We start from the raw sequence: 11,493 nt of genomic DNA, 5'->3' as shown, positions 1-11,493 counted from the left end.
AGCAGTTGATTCAATATTGGTTTGGGCGAATTAAACAATCCATTTTACCTAGCTCCAACATCCATTTTTTTATAGCCTTTTTAAACAGTAGTTTTTTAAAGTAGGTTATAGATTTTAATGGAATAATACTCAAAATCCCGTTGTCCGAAAGTGGTATTAGTTTGTATTTGTTCAAGTCGTCTTTGTGTTGAGGATCTAGTGATTATATTATTTGTATGTTATGTATTGTAGGGGTTATGTCCTTTATTTGAGGCGGCCTCCGTGGTGTAGTGGTCAAGACGCTTGACTCACACATGGAAGGTTCCGGGTTCGATTCCCGGTGAGAACACCAAAATTTCATGAAATTTTTCTTAAGCGTGGATGTTCTGTGATGTAATTCACCACTGTAATTGGGCCCTGGCCTGGCCTGTTGTGGTTAAAAAAATAATAAGAGTAGTTTTTAAATCTGTAAGTGAGTATTGTTTTAGCGTATAATTGTTTCGGTGTCATAAGTTGTTATTTGTGGAATATTTCTTCAGTAGATGTCTGTATCGGGACTCTGAGTATTATTTTAATTATGGATTTTTGTGCAACTAATATACTTATTAAAACTTTGTCACTCACACCACCCCAACTGAATATACCGTACTCCAAAATTGATTGACACAATTCAAAATAAATCTTTAAAAGTTCCTGTACATTAATTATATTTTGAATTGTTTTGAATATAAACGTTAGTCTTTTAGGTTTATTAGTAATATTTTTAATCTGCTAAATGATTAGAATGATTAGAGTGTAGCTAGAAATAACAGAAATAATCCATGAATAAATCCCTAAAAAAAATATTTTAGAATTATGAAGGAAAAATACTTTAATTATCTTAAATTCTAAACGAAAATTTTTCAAATATTTGAGGTTTTTGGAAAACTTTTTTTTAGACTCCAATGCCTGCGAATGTGGAGGCATTGGAGATCTTAATCACATTTTTTTACATGTCCTTTAATGACTGGGAGGAAAAAAATATTTGACATTTTTCTTATGTTTTTTATAACCTTTCCAATTCATTTATCTCAATTTTTTTCTTGTACAAATTGTTTATTGATCAATTCTGTTTATATTTTTTTAAGTTCAAACTGTTCCCTATTATGATTTGTAATAATTGTGTCATTGAAATAATTATGTTTAAATTAATTCTTTATTTTTTTACAATAAATTTATCTTACATTTTTAGGTTTATGTAAATATTTTGTCATTATTACTTCCAACGTTTAATTTTAATTTTAATACTTAAAATTATCATTAATATAAGATTAAGTTTGTTAATATTTTGTTGTAATTTTTCTAGTTATTAAGTTCTATCTTCCTTCTAATTTTACTGTAAGTTTCTATTTTCTGTTAAATAGGCACTATCAGGTTTTGGTAGGTTTTTCTGTTAGTGCCCATTTCAATTTATGTTGAAATTTTTATTGGTTTGGATATGTGTTTATTATTACAATTGATATTTTGATGTTATTCTTGTACTTATATTTTTCTTGTCTTTTGTTTGTATGTATATTGTTATTCCTGTCTGTTTATGTTTTTAAATGTAACTTGTTTTTGGCCGATGTTATCAAGTTTTGGTAGTAGGCCCTAATGAAGGAAAAAAAAAACTTTTGGAATTATCAATCCTAGATTACGATGGAAAAATCGAAGGAAAACATTTTTGAATTAGGTAGGTACTTATAGATTACAAACCGTTTTTAAAAAATATCGGTCTTACAAAAAACTCTTTACAGTATCAGCATTTATTTTTTTATTAATAAAATGGCGTTGCATATTAAATTTGATGCATTTTCCAATGTCATGTTGAATTATTTTATAAATAAACTGGTTCGCAGTGTACAACCCGGCCCGACCGTCGGGTCTGCAACATAAACATAGGTAAAGCTATGGTTTCCTAAGACAGCGGTACCGTCACAAAGCGGCCGTCGCGGGACGGCGGATGACGTCATTAAAACGTTGACTATGTAAATCAATGGCGCTGGTTTCCTAGAGAGCGTTGACCGTGAACGTAACGTCGAAGCAACGGTGCCGCCATTTGCAGGACGGCCGTCACAGCGGTGCGAACTGTTTTCGAACGGTTTTTGTCGCGAAGCGGTGACCGTTTAGCTGTCAAAATGAGTGCAAACGTGGTGCGGAATGTTGAAAATGACGAAATATTGATTAATTTTGTAAAAATCACGACGATTTATGTAATGGAAGGGCAAAGACTATTAAAAAGTCGAGTTGAAACAAAGTTCGTGAAGAAATATCGGGACAACGCTTGAAATATCAGGTATGTACTAAAATGTAAATAACAATAGAATCATATAAAAATAACAGAGCAAATGTTTATAAGCTACAAGAAAAAAGCTAAGCATCTATCATAATGTTATTTTTCTAATTCAAAACATTTATTATAACATTGTTTATACGTAATAGATTCCAAGGAATCCTAACCTATTTACTGTGTCTGCAGATAATTGGTTGAATTCTATATTAAAATTTCGTAAGGTATCCAAAGTAAAATGCTTTTATTGGATTCAATTATCCTTTTATTTTTTTTGTTTACAAGGGTGTAAAATGTGACGCATTTTGTCTTGTAAGGACATTATCAAACTTTTTATTAGGTTACCTTACCAAATCCTAACCTATTTTGAAGTTGACATTTTATGAAATAACACACAACATTTCAGATTAAAAGTCACATGGGTGTGATTTAAAATAAGGAGTTCTCCATGAATATTAAAGAGCCAAGAAAAATGCCCGGAACATAATCTTAACAGAGTAAGTTTGATGAATTTTAAATAAAATATGCCCTTTGAACATGAAATGAATACAACAAATTTGTCGATGGATACAAATAAGTATGCCAATGTAATTCTTGTATGAACATTACTATAATATTTTTTCTGCATTAATTATTACATTTATTTATTCTAGAAAGCTACAAACACCAATGAGTAGTCACCAAAATAAACAATTTTTGTTACAACTGAGATGGAAAACATTTTTGAGAAGGGAATACTGAATTTGCGTCGTAGGTGAATTGGTTCAGGCGAATAAATCTCACCCAAATGATAAAAGTTTCAGCTCTTTTACTTCACAAAAGAAAACAGATGGAAGAGTTGAGGAAATGTGATGTTAAAACATAGGCAGAATGGATAATGTTACAATGTGTAAAATGCCTACTTAAACCAGCCTATGACAGAGCATAAGCCCTGTAAGTGCCTAGACTTCCATATTCCCTTCTCGAAAAAGTTTTCCCTCTCTGTTGCAACAAATTTAGAACTAGATAACTCCCTAGGGAGGAAATCCAGCCTGTCTGCAAACATTTGGACATACTCAAAACATTGTTTTTAATGAGTAAACTTATGGCACAGAAAAACGATTAAATGTAGACATTGGCGGCCTCCGTGGTGTAGTGGTCAAGACGCTTGACTCACACACGGAAGGTTCCGGGTTCGATTCCCGGTGAGAACACAAAAATTAAATGTGATTTTTCTTAAGCCTGGGTGTTCTGTGATGTAATTCACCACTGTAATTGGGCTTCCTGGCCTGTTGTGGTGCAAAAAAAAAAAATACAAAATACATACTTGGGACTTATTAATACATTTGTTCCAGGATTCTTATCACCGAATTCAATTAAATAATATGGTATGTAAATGAGCTCCCATTTATATTTGAGACAAGTTCAAACTAGTTTTATAGCAACTCCATAAACACCAGTAATAAGTTCTTATTTAGATACATAAGGTAGGTTGCAATAACTTTCCTGTATATTCATTGTGAATTTTATTTTCAGAATAAGTACATACTACAAAATTATTTTCACCCAAGTGCAGATCAAGATACGAGTAGTGAGAGGGTAGATACTCTCCCGATAGTACTACTAGATTTGCTGTGCGAGTCGAACTCAAATGTTTGCCAGCAGAAATTACTAGGCTCCCGAGCGATTTCTTCACTGCCTCAACATGCAAGGACAAGGGGACATTCGTCAACGACCTACGACTCAGACTCGCAGACATTAGACAAACACCAGGCATCCACCACAGTCCAAAGAAAACCTTTATCCACAAAGAACTTCTCAACACGAGCCACGTATTTATATTTACTGACTGCCACAGAAGACCATTCCAGAACGCCATACAATGTAGAACAGACGGGAGACAAGACTTTCTGAAATCTACCTTCACTATTGTGATGGAAAAATCCAATGACACCATACCCACCCCACAGCAGTACTTACTTCGGACTCACCAGATCCACCTCCAGGAAGGCAGACACTCCCCTGAAATGAACACTTCCCAGAATAATACTGATCATAAAAACAAAAATGTACTAATAAATATGAGCAAACTATTTTTACCTGGATGCAAATTATGTTTTAAATACCTCTTATGAATGTACACATTATTGTAATTCCATTTTGTATTATAATTTTATATGTATTCTTCTCCGTTTTTTAGATCATGAGAAATGTAGTTTTTACTCACATAATATATTTTCTATTACATAATATTTATGTAAATTTAGGATTATAATGAAAAATCCTCAAGTATGCTACACTAAAATGATTTCGTGTTTAGCATTAGGTCTTATACTCATATATATACATATAACTCATAAAATATTAGTTCTTTATACAAATATGAACCAAACTTTTCTTCTTTAAATATCTCTTTGTAAAAAGAGATATTTAAAGAAAAAAAGACAATAAATTTAAGTTAATTTTAAAAAAACATCTTAAAAAAAATAATAACATATTATGGTAAAAAAAGCAATATATTATTTTTAAATGCTATTCTAAAAGTAATTCAAATAAGTTTAAAAATATAAAACCAGCAGTGAAAAAAGAAAGAATAAAAGTCTTTCAAGTGAAATGTAAAAGAGCATCAGAAATTCAAATATATTAAAAAAATATTTTGTACTTTCTCCAGCCTGTCAATATAAGTAATGTATTGTGGATTCCAAATTATGAATGCAAATTCTAGGTGAGTACTTACATAGCTATAATAGAGTAATAATGAATTGATTACAATGTCTGCTTTGTAATGACAAATGTATTCTTTATGTTTGTTGTTACTATGTAAAATACTATATTTAATTATGATTCAAAGAGGTTGGACATCTACTTGTATGATAGGGAGCAGATGATATTCTTAGGAATAAGAGTTAAAAGTTATACAATACTGTGTTGTGGGGTACATAAATTATTAGTTAAACGCTGAAGACATTTTGGTTTCGAACTTACAGTTTGTAGTTATGTATATTATTACATATGAAAGTTATAAGTATCTATTATGGTGTCTGTAAGAAGTAAGTGTATAATAATTTAAATTTTTCAGAAGAAATCTGTACAGTTTATATATAGTAAGCAATATTAAGTTCTGATGTTACAGTATAAATTGTTACTACAATTATTACAAGTTTATATATGTATATTAAAGAAAACGTAAAGTAAAGTGAATTCTGGTTCTTTTGTTTTACAAAGAGATATTTAAAGAAGAAAAGTTTGGTTCATATTTGTATAAAAGTACAAATATTATATGAGTTACATATAATATATGCGTATAAGACCTAATGCTAAGTAATCTCACGAAATGTAAGAAAGCATCAGAAATTCAAATGTTTTAAAAAATATGTTGTACTTTCTCCAGCCTGTCAATATAAGTAATGTATTGTGGTTTGTAAGTTATGAATGCAAATTCTAGGTGAGTACTTACATAGCTATAATAGAGTAATAATGAATTAATAACAATGTCTGCTTTGTAATGACAAATGTATTCTTTATATTTGTTGTTACTATGTAAAATACTACATTATATTTTGACAGACTAATAAAATGAATTTAATTATGATTCAAAGAGGTTGGACATATACTTGTATGATATGGAGCAGATGATATTCCTAAAGAATTAAAAGTTATACAATACTGTGTTGTGAGGTACATAAATTATTAGTTAAACGCTGAAGACATTTTGGTTTCGAACTTACAGTTTGTAATTTATTTATTTATTTTATTTTATTAAATATTTGGGTAAATCATAAGAACGCAAATATTTCTTTTTTAAAAAAAATAAAAAATAAGTATTAAAAACAACAATTTTTTAACATAAAAAGACCAATTAAGTTTTCATAAATTAAAAAGATATAAACATTAAATGTGACAAAAAAATAAAAAATAGATAAGAATTTTAAGTGAGAAAAGAATAATTAGTTATGTATATTATTACAGATGAAAGTTATAAGTATCTATTATGGTGTCTGTAAGAAGTAAGTGTATAATGATTGTAATTTTTCAGAAGAAATCTGTAGAGTTTATATATAGTAAGCAATATTAAGTTCTGATGTTCCAGTATAAATTGTTACTATAATATTTACAAGTTCATATATGAATATTAAAGAAAACATAAAGTAAAGTGAATTCTGGTTCTTTTTTTTACAAAGAGATATTTAAAAAAGAAAAGTTTGGTTCATATTTGTATAAAAGTACAAATATTATATGAGTTACATATATATGGGTATAAGACCTAATGCTAAACAAGAAATCGTTTTAGTATCGTTATCGTTTGAGAATTTTTCATTATGATCTTAAATTTACATAAATATTATGCAATAGAGAATATATTATGTGAGTATAAACTCCATTTCTCATGATTTACAAAAAGGAGAAGAATACATATAAAATTATAATACAAAATGGAATGACAATAATGTGTATATTCATAAGAGGTATTAAAAACATAATTTACATAAAATTTTGCATACTATAAAACTATGTAATAGTACTTAATGTTTCCTAAATAAAAGAAAAAAATATTTCTTTCTCTTATTTCTGTTTACAGGATATCATGATTTGTTCACCAAAACACTAGAAATTGGCCCTGTGAAAGAATAGAACGCACCAAGATCAGTTACAAATAAAAATGTAGTTATTGCATATATTATTTTTATTTAATCAAAAACATACACCTTTTATTTTATAAATTATTATGTAATGTATTTTTTAAAATTATTTGAGTATGATCTTCTTCTTCTCTGGTCTCAATCCTGGGATTGGCTGGCAGCAATTCCTTTCATTCTTCTCCTCCATTCCTCCCTGTCTTGTGCGGCTCATTTAAAGTCAACATATGATGAGCAGCGCACGTCCTCTAATAGGTCCTCCAGGTACTCTCGGCGTGGGCATCCCCTAGAATTTGTTCCCTCGGTCATCCCCTCCATTGCACATGCAGGCCTTCTTGACGTATTACATGACCGATCCATCTCGCTCGCCTTTCGGACAAGGTCCTGAGCAGGTGCCTTCCACCTTCGATTCTTTGGAGAACCTCCTCATTTGTAATGCGGTCTCTCCAGGAAATTCCTAGTAGTCTTCTATAGGACCACATCTCAAAAGCCTCTAGTCTCCGTTTATCTCTTTCGGATAGGCACCATGTCTCGCAGCCATACATCAAGATACTCCATAAATTGGTCTTGATTAGGAGTATTCTTAGTTTTAGGTCTATATTATTTGATTCTTTTATTTTGGACCTTTTATTAAATGCAAGTCTAGCTTGATGTATACGGCTGTCGACCTCGCTCTTAGACCAACCGTCCCACGTTATTTTGCTCCCGAGGTAGAGAAACTCCTTGGTGTTCTTTAGTGGTATTCCCGACATCACTACTCTCATCTGGTGTTGCATTCGGCCTACAGTCAGTAGCTTTGTTTTGTCTTTATTTATCTTCATACTGTAGTTATTTTGAAGAATGCTTTCCATAGTTGTAAGGGCTCTTGCAGTTCTTCTTCACTTTCAGCAACCATAGCAATATCGTCAGCAAACCTTATCATATCCCATTTAGTATGATATTAATAACAATAATTACAGGATTAAATAAACTAAAATTAGTTATTATATAGATGTGATTATAAGTAATTATGATATTTTACAAATTGCAAATATTTATTTATAAATCCAACATACTCAAGGAATACTATTTAAAAGTTTAACATATAACATCAAATCAGAGAGACTAAACATATATTATATAAACTATAAATCATATATTTGTTTTTACATTATAAATTTAAGATGTTTCTATCCACTTGTATCAAACACACACTCACCCTTTCCACAAACCCACCCTCACACTCATATACACTAACTCTCATATTCACATACCTACCAAAACCTCACTCCACTCCAGCAATATTACAGCACATTTAAATCAAAGCTTTCTCTCACTCTCTAAGACTTGCAAATAAATAATACAATAATAAGCTCCACTCGTTTGACGATAACAGCCGAACCTCGCTTTTAAGTTATCGTTTTGAAATTTACTCAAGAGTAAATATTCTACTTTATGCATGGAAAATATATATTGGATCAACATTGAAAACGCATCCAATGTAGTAATGGGGGATTTAAATTTTTATACACCTAGAGACTAACTCTCAGGTATTGAGAGTCTCCAAGTTTTTAACCAAAGGGACATGTTTCTTAGAAAATTTTTATGATCTACACTATCTTCTCTAATGGGTTCCTTGTGAAGATTGTTGAATCTCTGAAATTCAAATACACTTTACCCATTTACAATCTTCCACCATCTACAAAATATACTTTTAAAATCTAGAGTACTCTCGGGTTCTACAAACAGTTCTGGATTTTTAGGCGCTACGCACTTTAAACCCACCAATTGTTTTCTCATTAAAAACTTTTAACTCTAGGGATACATTTTGTTTTAGAATGTTGCTTGGATATAGGACTTTGTATGATATCATGTGCCCAAATTTGATCAAGGTTTTTTTTTCAAGATCATTAATGAATTTCGAATGTTGAAATTGAGCGTCTAATATTATACTGAAATCATTTAAATGAGGATTATTTTGAATTGATCCAATTATTGCAAACACACTTAATTAAATGTAAGTACAGGATCAAATTTGAAAAATAAAGTTCTACTATTATCTAAAGGGTGAGGTAAACTAGGGAGTAATATTTTATCTGTTTGAAACAATTCAAATGCCTTTTTTGTTGATAGCATTATTATCGGATATCAAAGATATTGTGAAGTAGGCCTTGTATACAAACTCCTGACGTCACTGCAACCTGTGAAAATCTATTGTGATGGATTAAATTAATTAAAAACAACTACTGCACAACATCATTATACTTACAGAGGAATATTTTTCTTTAATGAAATGAACAAAGATAATAAAAAGTACAGTCAGGAATACAATATATTTAAGAAAGAAGTAAAAAATTACATCTATAATTCTTCTTTATGTAACACTGATTGAAAACATCGTTAATATCTTTTTTGTAATTTATTTATGTTATTCTAAAATAATCTATTATAAGACGTCACTCCCCATTATGTACACAAGAATTGTTTATTTCTTTTACGTAATGGGAAACGTTAATGTAAATATATGTAATTGAAAAATGTAAAAAATTGTATTTAATATTGTATTTAAATTTGTTATTAATAAATTTAAAAAAAAAAAATCTATTGCACCTATAACTTTAAGAAATCCTCTCATACAAAATAAGCCGGATATAACTACATTTTTTCTGGACACTGGCTTCATAATAATATAGTCCGGTGTTTTTCATGCCAATTGATGTTGATGTTGAAATAGTTTGGTGACTAAATTCGTGTATATCAGCAGAGTCGTCTTGAATCTGGAAGATTTATCAAAAGTTAATATCTATAGGCATTAAACATTTACGTATTTAAAATTGTCAAATGAATTGACAGAAACGATACTTGCATATTGCCAAAATTATTATTCATTACATACCTCATTACTACCCCAGTACCGAATAGCAAATAGGCCCTGGAGTTCTACTGGTATTTTCTCATCTCGTTTGTGTCCTTCCGAATCGAGTTTTACTAGAGTAATTATGCGCCTCATATTTTCCTTCGAAAAACAGTATTTCTCCTTGAATTCACTGTCTTAAAAATCTTAAAAAGAGTTTACTCTTTTTTTAATACAATTTTCGTGCACGAGAAGGTCGCATGCCTTCGAAAATGTTTAAAATTAAATAAAACTGTGACAAACTATTCATAAAAAAACGACAAATATGACAGATCGCATTCTAGGGCATATTTTTGACAGATAAGCTGCCGTGGCCGCCAGATATGACAACGTTTTCCTAGGAAACCACCCTCTATTCACCGTTTCGGCGGCCGTTCACCGCATCACCGTTCGTACGGCCGTTAAGATATCGGCACCGTTTTCCTAGGAAACCCAAGCTTTAGTCTAGTTACAAAAAAAAAAAAAACGAATTATCCATCTTCGATTACGTACCGTCTAGGAAAAATCTGTAACCCTTGTGAAGCTTAGATGTCACATGAGTCTATTATTTCTCTTATTTAAAAAAAATAAATGCAGTCGTATTTTGGCACAACAGGCCTAAGTTATATAATTATTTTTTTAAATGAGAAAGTTCAGCGGTTTTTATATTTTTTTTATTAGTTAATTGACTAAACTAAGACATTTTTATTTCATTTTAATGTATCGTATAATCAGCGCTATGATTTTTTAAATTTTGTGTTTCTGAAATCACTCCGCGTGTGACGTCTCAAGTTCTTTTCCGCTTTTTCTCGGCCAGTTTTGCCGATTGGTCCATTGACGGCTTGTAAACCGGAAATCTTTCACATCTCTCTTATCTTTGATTGATTCATATGAACAAGTGACGTCGTTCAAAGTAGTTCGTTTTCAAAAAATATTTTTAATAATTTTTTCCTACATTTTCAAGAAATTTTGCTGTACAATTCAATGCTTTAGTTTTTACCGCGCGAAAAAAAACATTTTTTGTATCCAATTTCCCGTAGGGCTTTGGATACAAAAATATATTATTAATACCGATAACATGTGTCAAATATTTATTTTTTAATATCGGTATTTCAAAATACATATGCTCTCTTTTGCTTAATATAATACGACCTTATAGCACTGTCTCCAGAGATTTTTTTAGCAGTATTTTATTATTAGTTAATGACCATAAAAAAATTGTTATGACTGCTACGAATTACGAAAAATCTTGGAATGATCAATTCTAGATTGCTAAGATTTAAATAATAACTTAGATTACTCAGTTAGAAAAGAAGACACTTTAAATGATTAATCATAGATTACCAAGATTTAACTGATATATATATTTGGATAATTTATATAGTGCCGTTTTTATGAAAATCACCTCAAGGGCGCTGTACAATAAATAAATATCCCGGCACGTCATGCAGTTACAGAACGCATGGACGGTTGTGATTATAGTTCCTCGTCTCCAATTATGATATATAGAAGCTAGAGTACAGCACGTCTTGCAGCTACATAGTGCATGGACAATAAGAAATCTAGCCCCTGTTTAATTTTTTGTTTTTTTTTTTATTAGACAATGAAGTTTTAGCGATATTTAAAAAAATAAATAAATTAAAAAGTGTTTTTAAAAATAGAAGTTAGATTACAACAAGTCTTGCAGCCACTGAGCGCATACAGGGTTGGAATTCTAG

At 30.5% G+C, this 11,493-nt stretch overlaps 2 long non-coding RNA genes across 2 annotated transcripts; one reads left to right on the top strand and one right to left on the bottom strand.

Annotated features, from left to right (window-relative positions):
* Positions 1-1,904: 1,904 nt before the first annotated feature.
* On the top strand, positions 1,905-3,932 carry LOC148274977 (uncharacterized). Its single transcript, XR_015824142.1, has 3 exons — positions 1,905-2,293; positions 2,694-2,784; positions 3,803-3,932. It is a non-coding gene; the product is annotated as an uncharacterized LOC148274977 (long non-coding RNA).
* On the bottom strand, positions 2,363-10,202 carry LOC148274976 (uncharacterized). Its single transcript, XR_015824141.1, has 3 exons — positions 9,779-10,202; positions 4,230-9,659; positions 2,363-4,192 (listed from the first exon to the last, which is right to left on the bottom strand). It is a non-coding gene; the product is annotated as an uncharacterized LOC148274976 (long non-coding RNA).
* Positions 10,203-11,493: the final 1,291 nt, after the last annotated feature.

Source organism: Micrasema longulum, unplaced genomic scaffold (genome assembly GCF_059751315.1).
Source record: "Micrasema longulum isolate JH-2025_06_02 unplaced genomic scaffold, ASM5975131v1 h1tg001538l, whole genome shotgun sequence".
Classification (NCBI taxonomy): domain Eukaryota; kingdom Metazoa; phylum Arthropoda; class Insecta; order Trichoptera; family Brachycentridae; genus Micrasema; species Micrasema longulum.
This window is presented reverse-complemented; position numbering and strand designations above follow the sequence as displayed.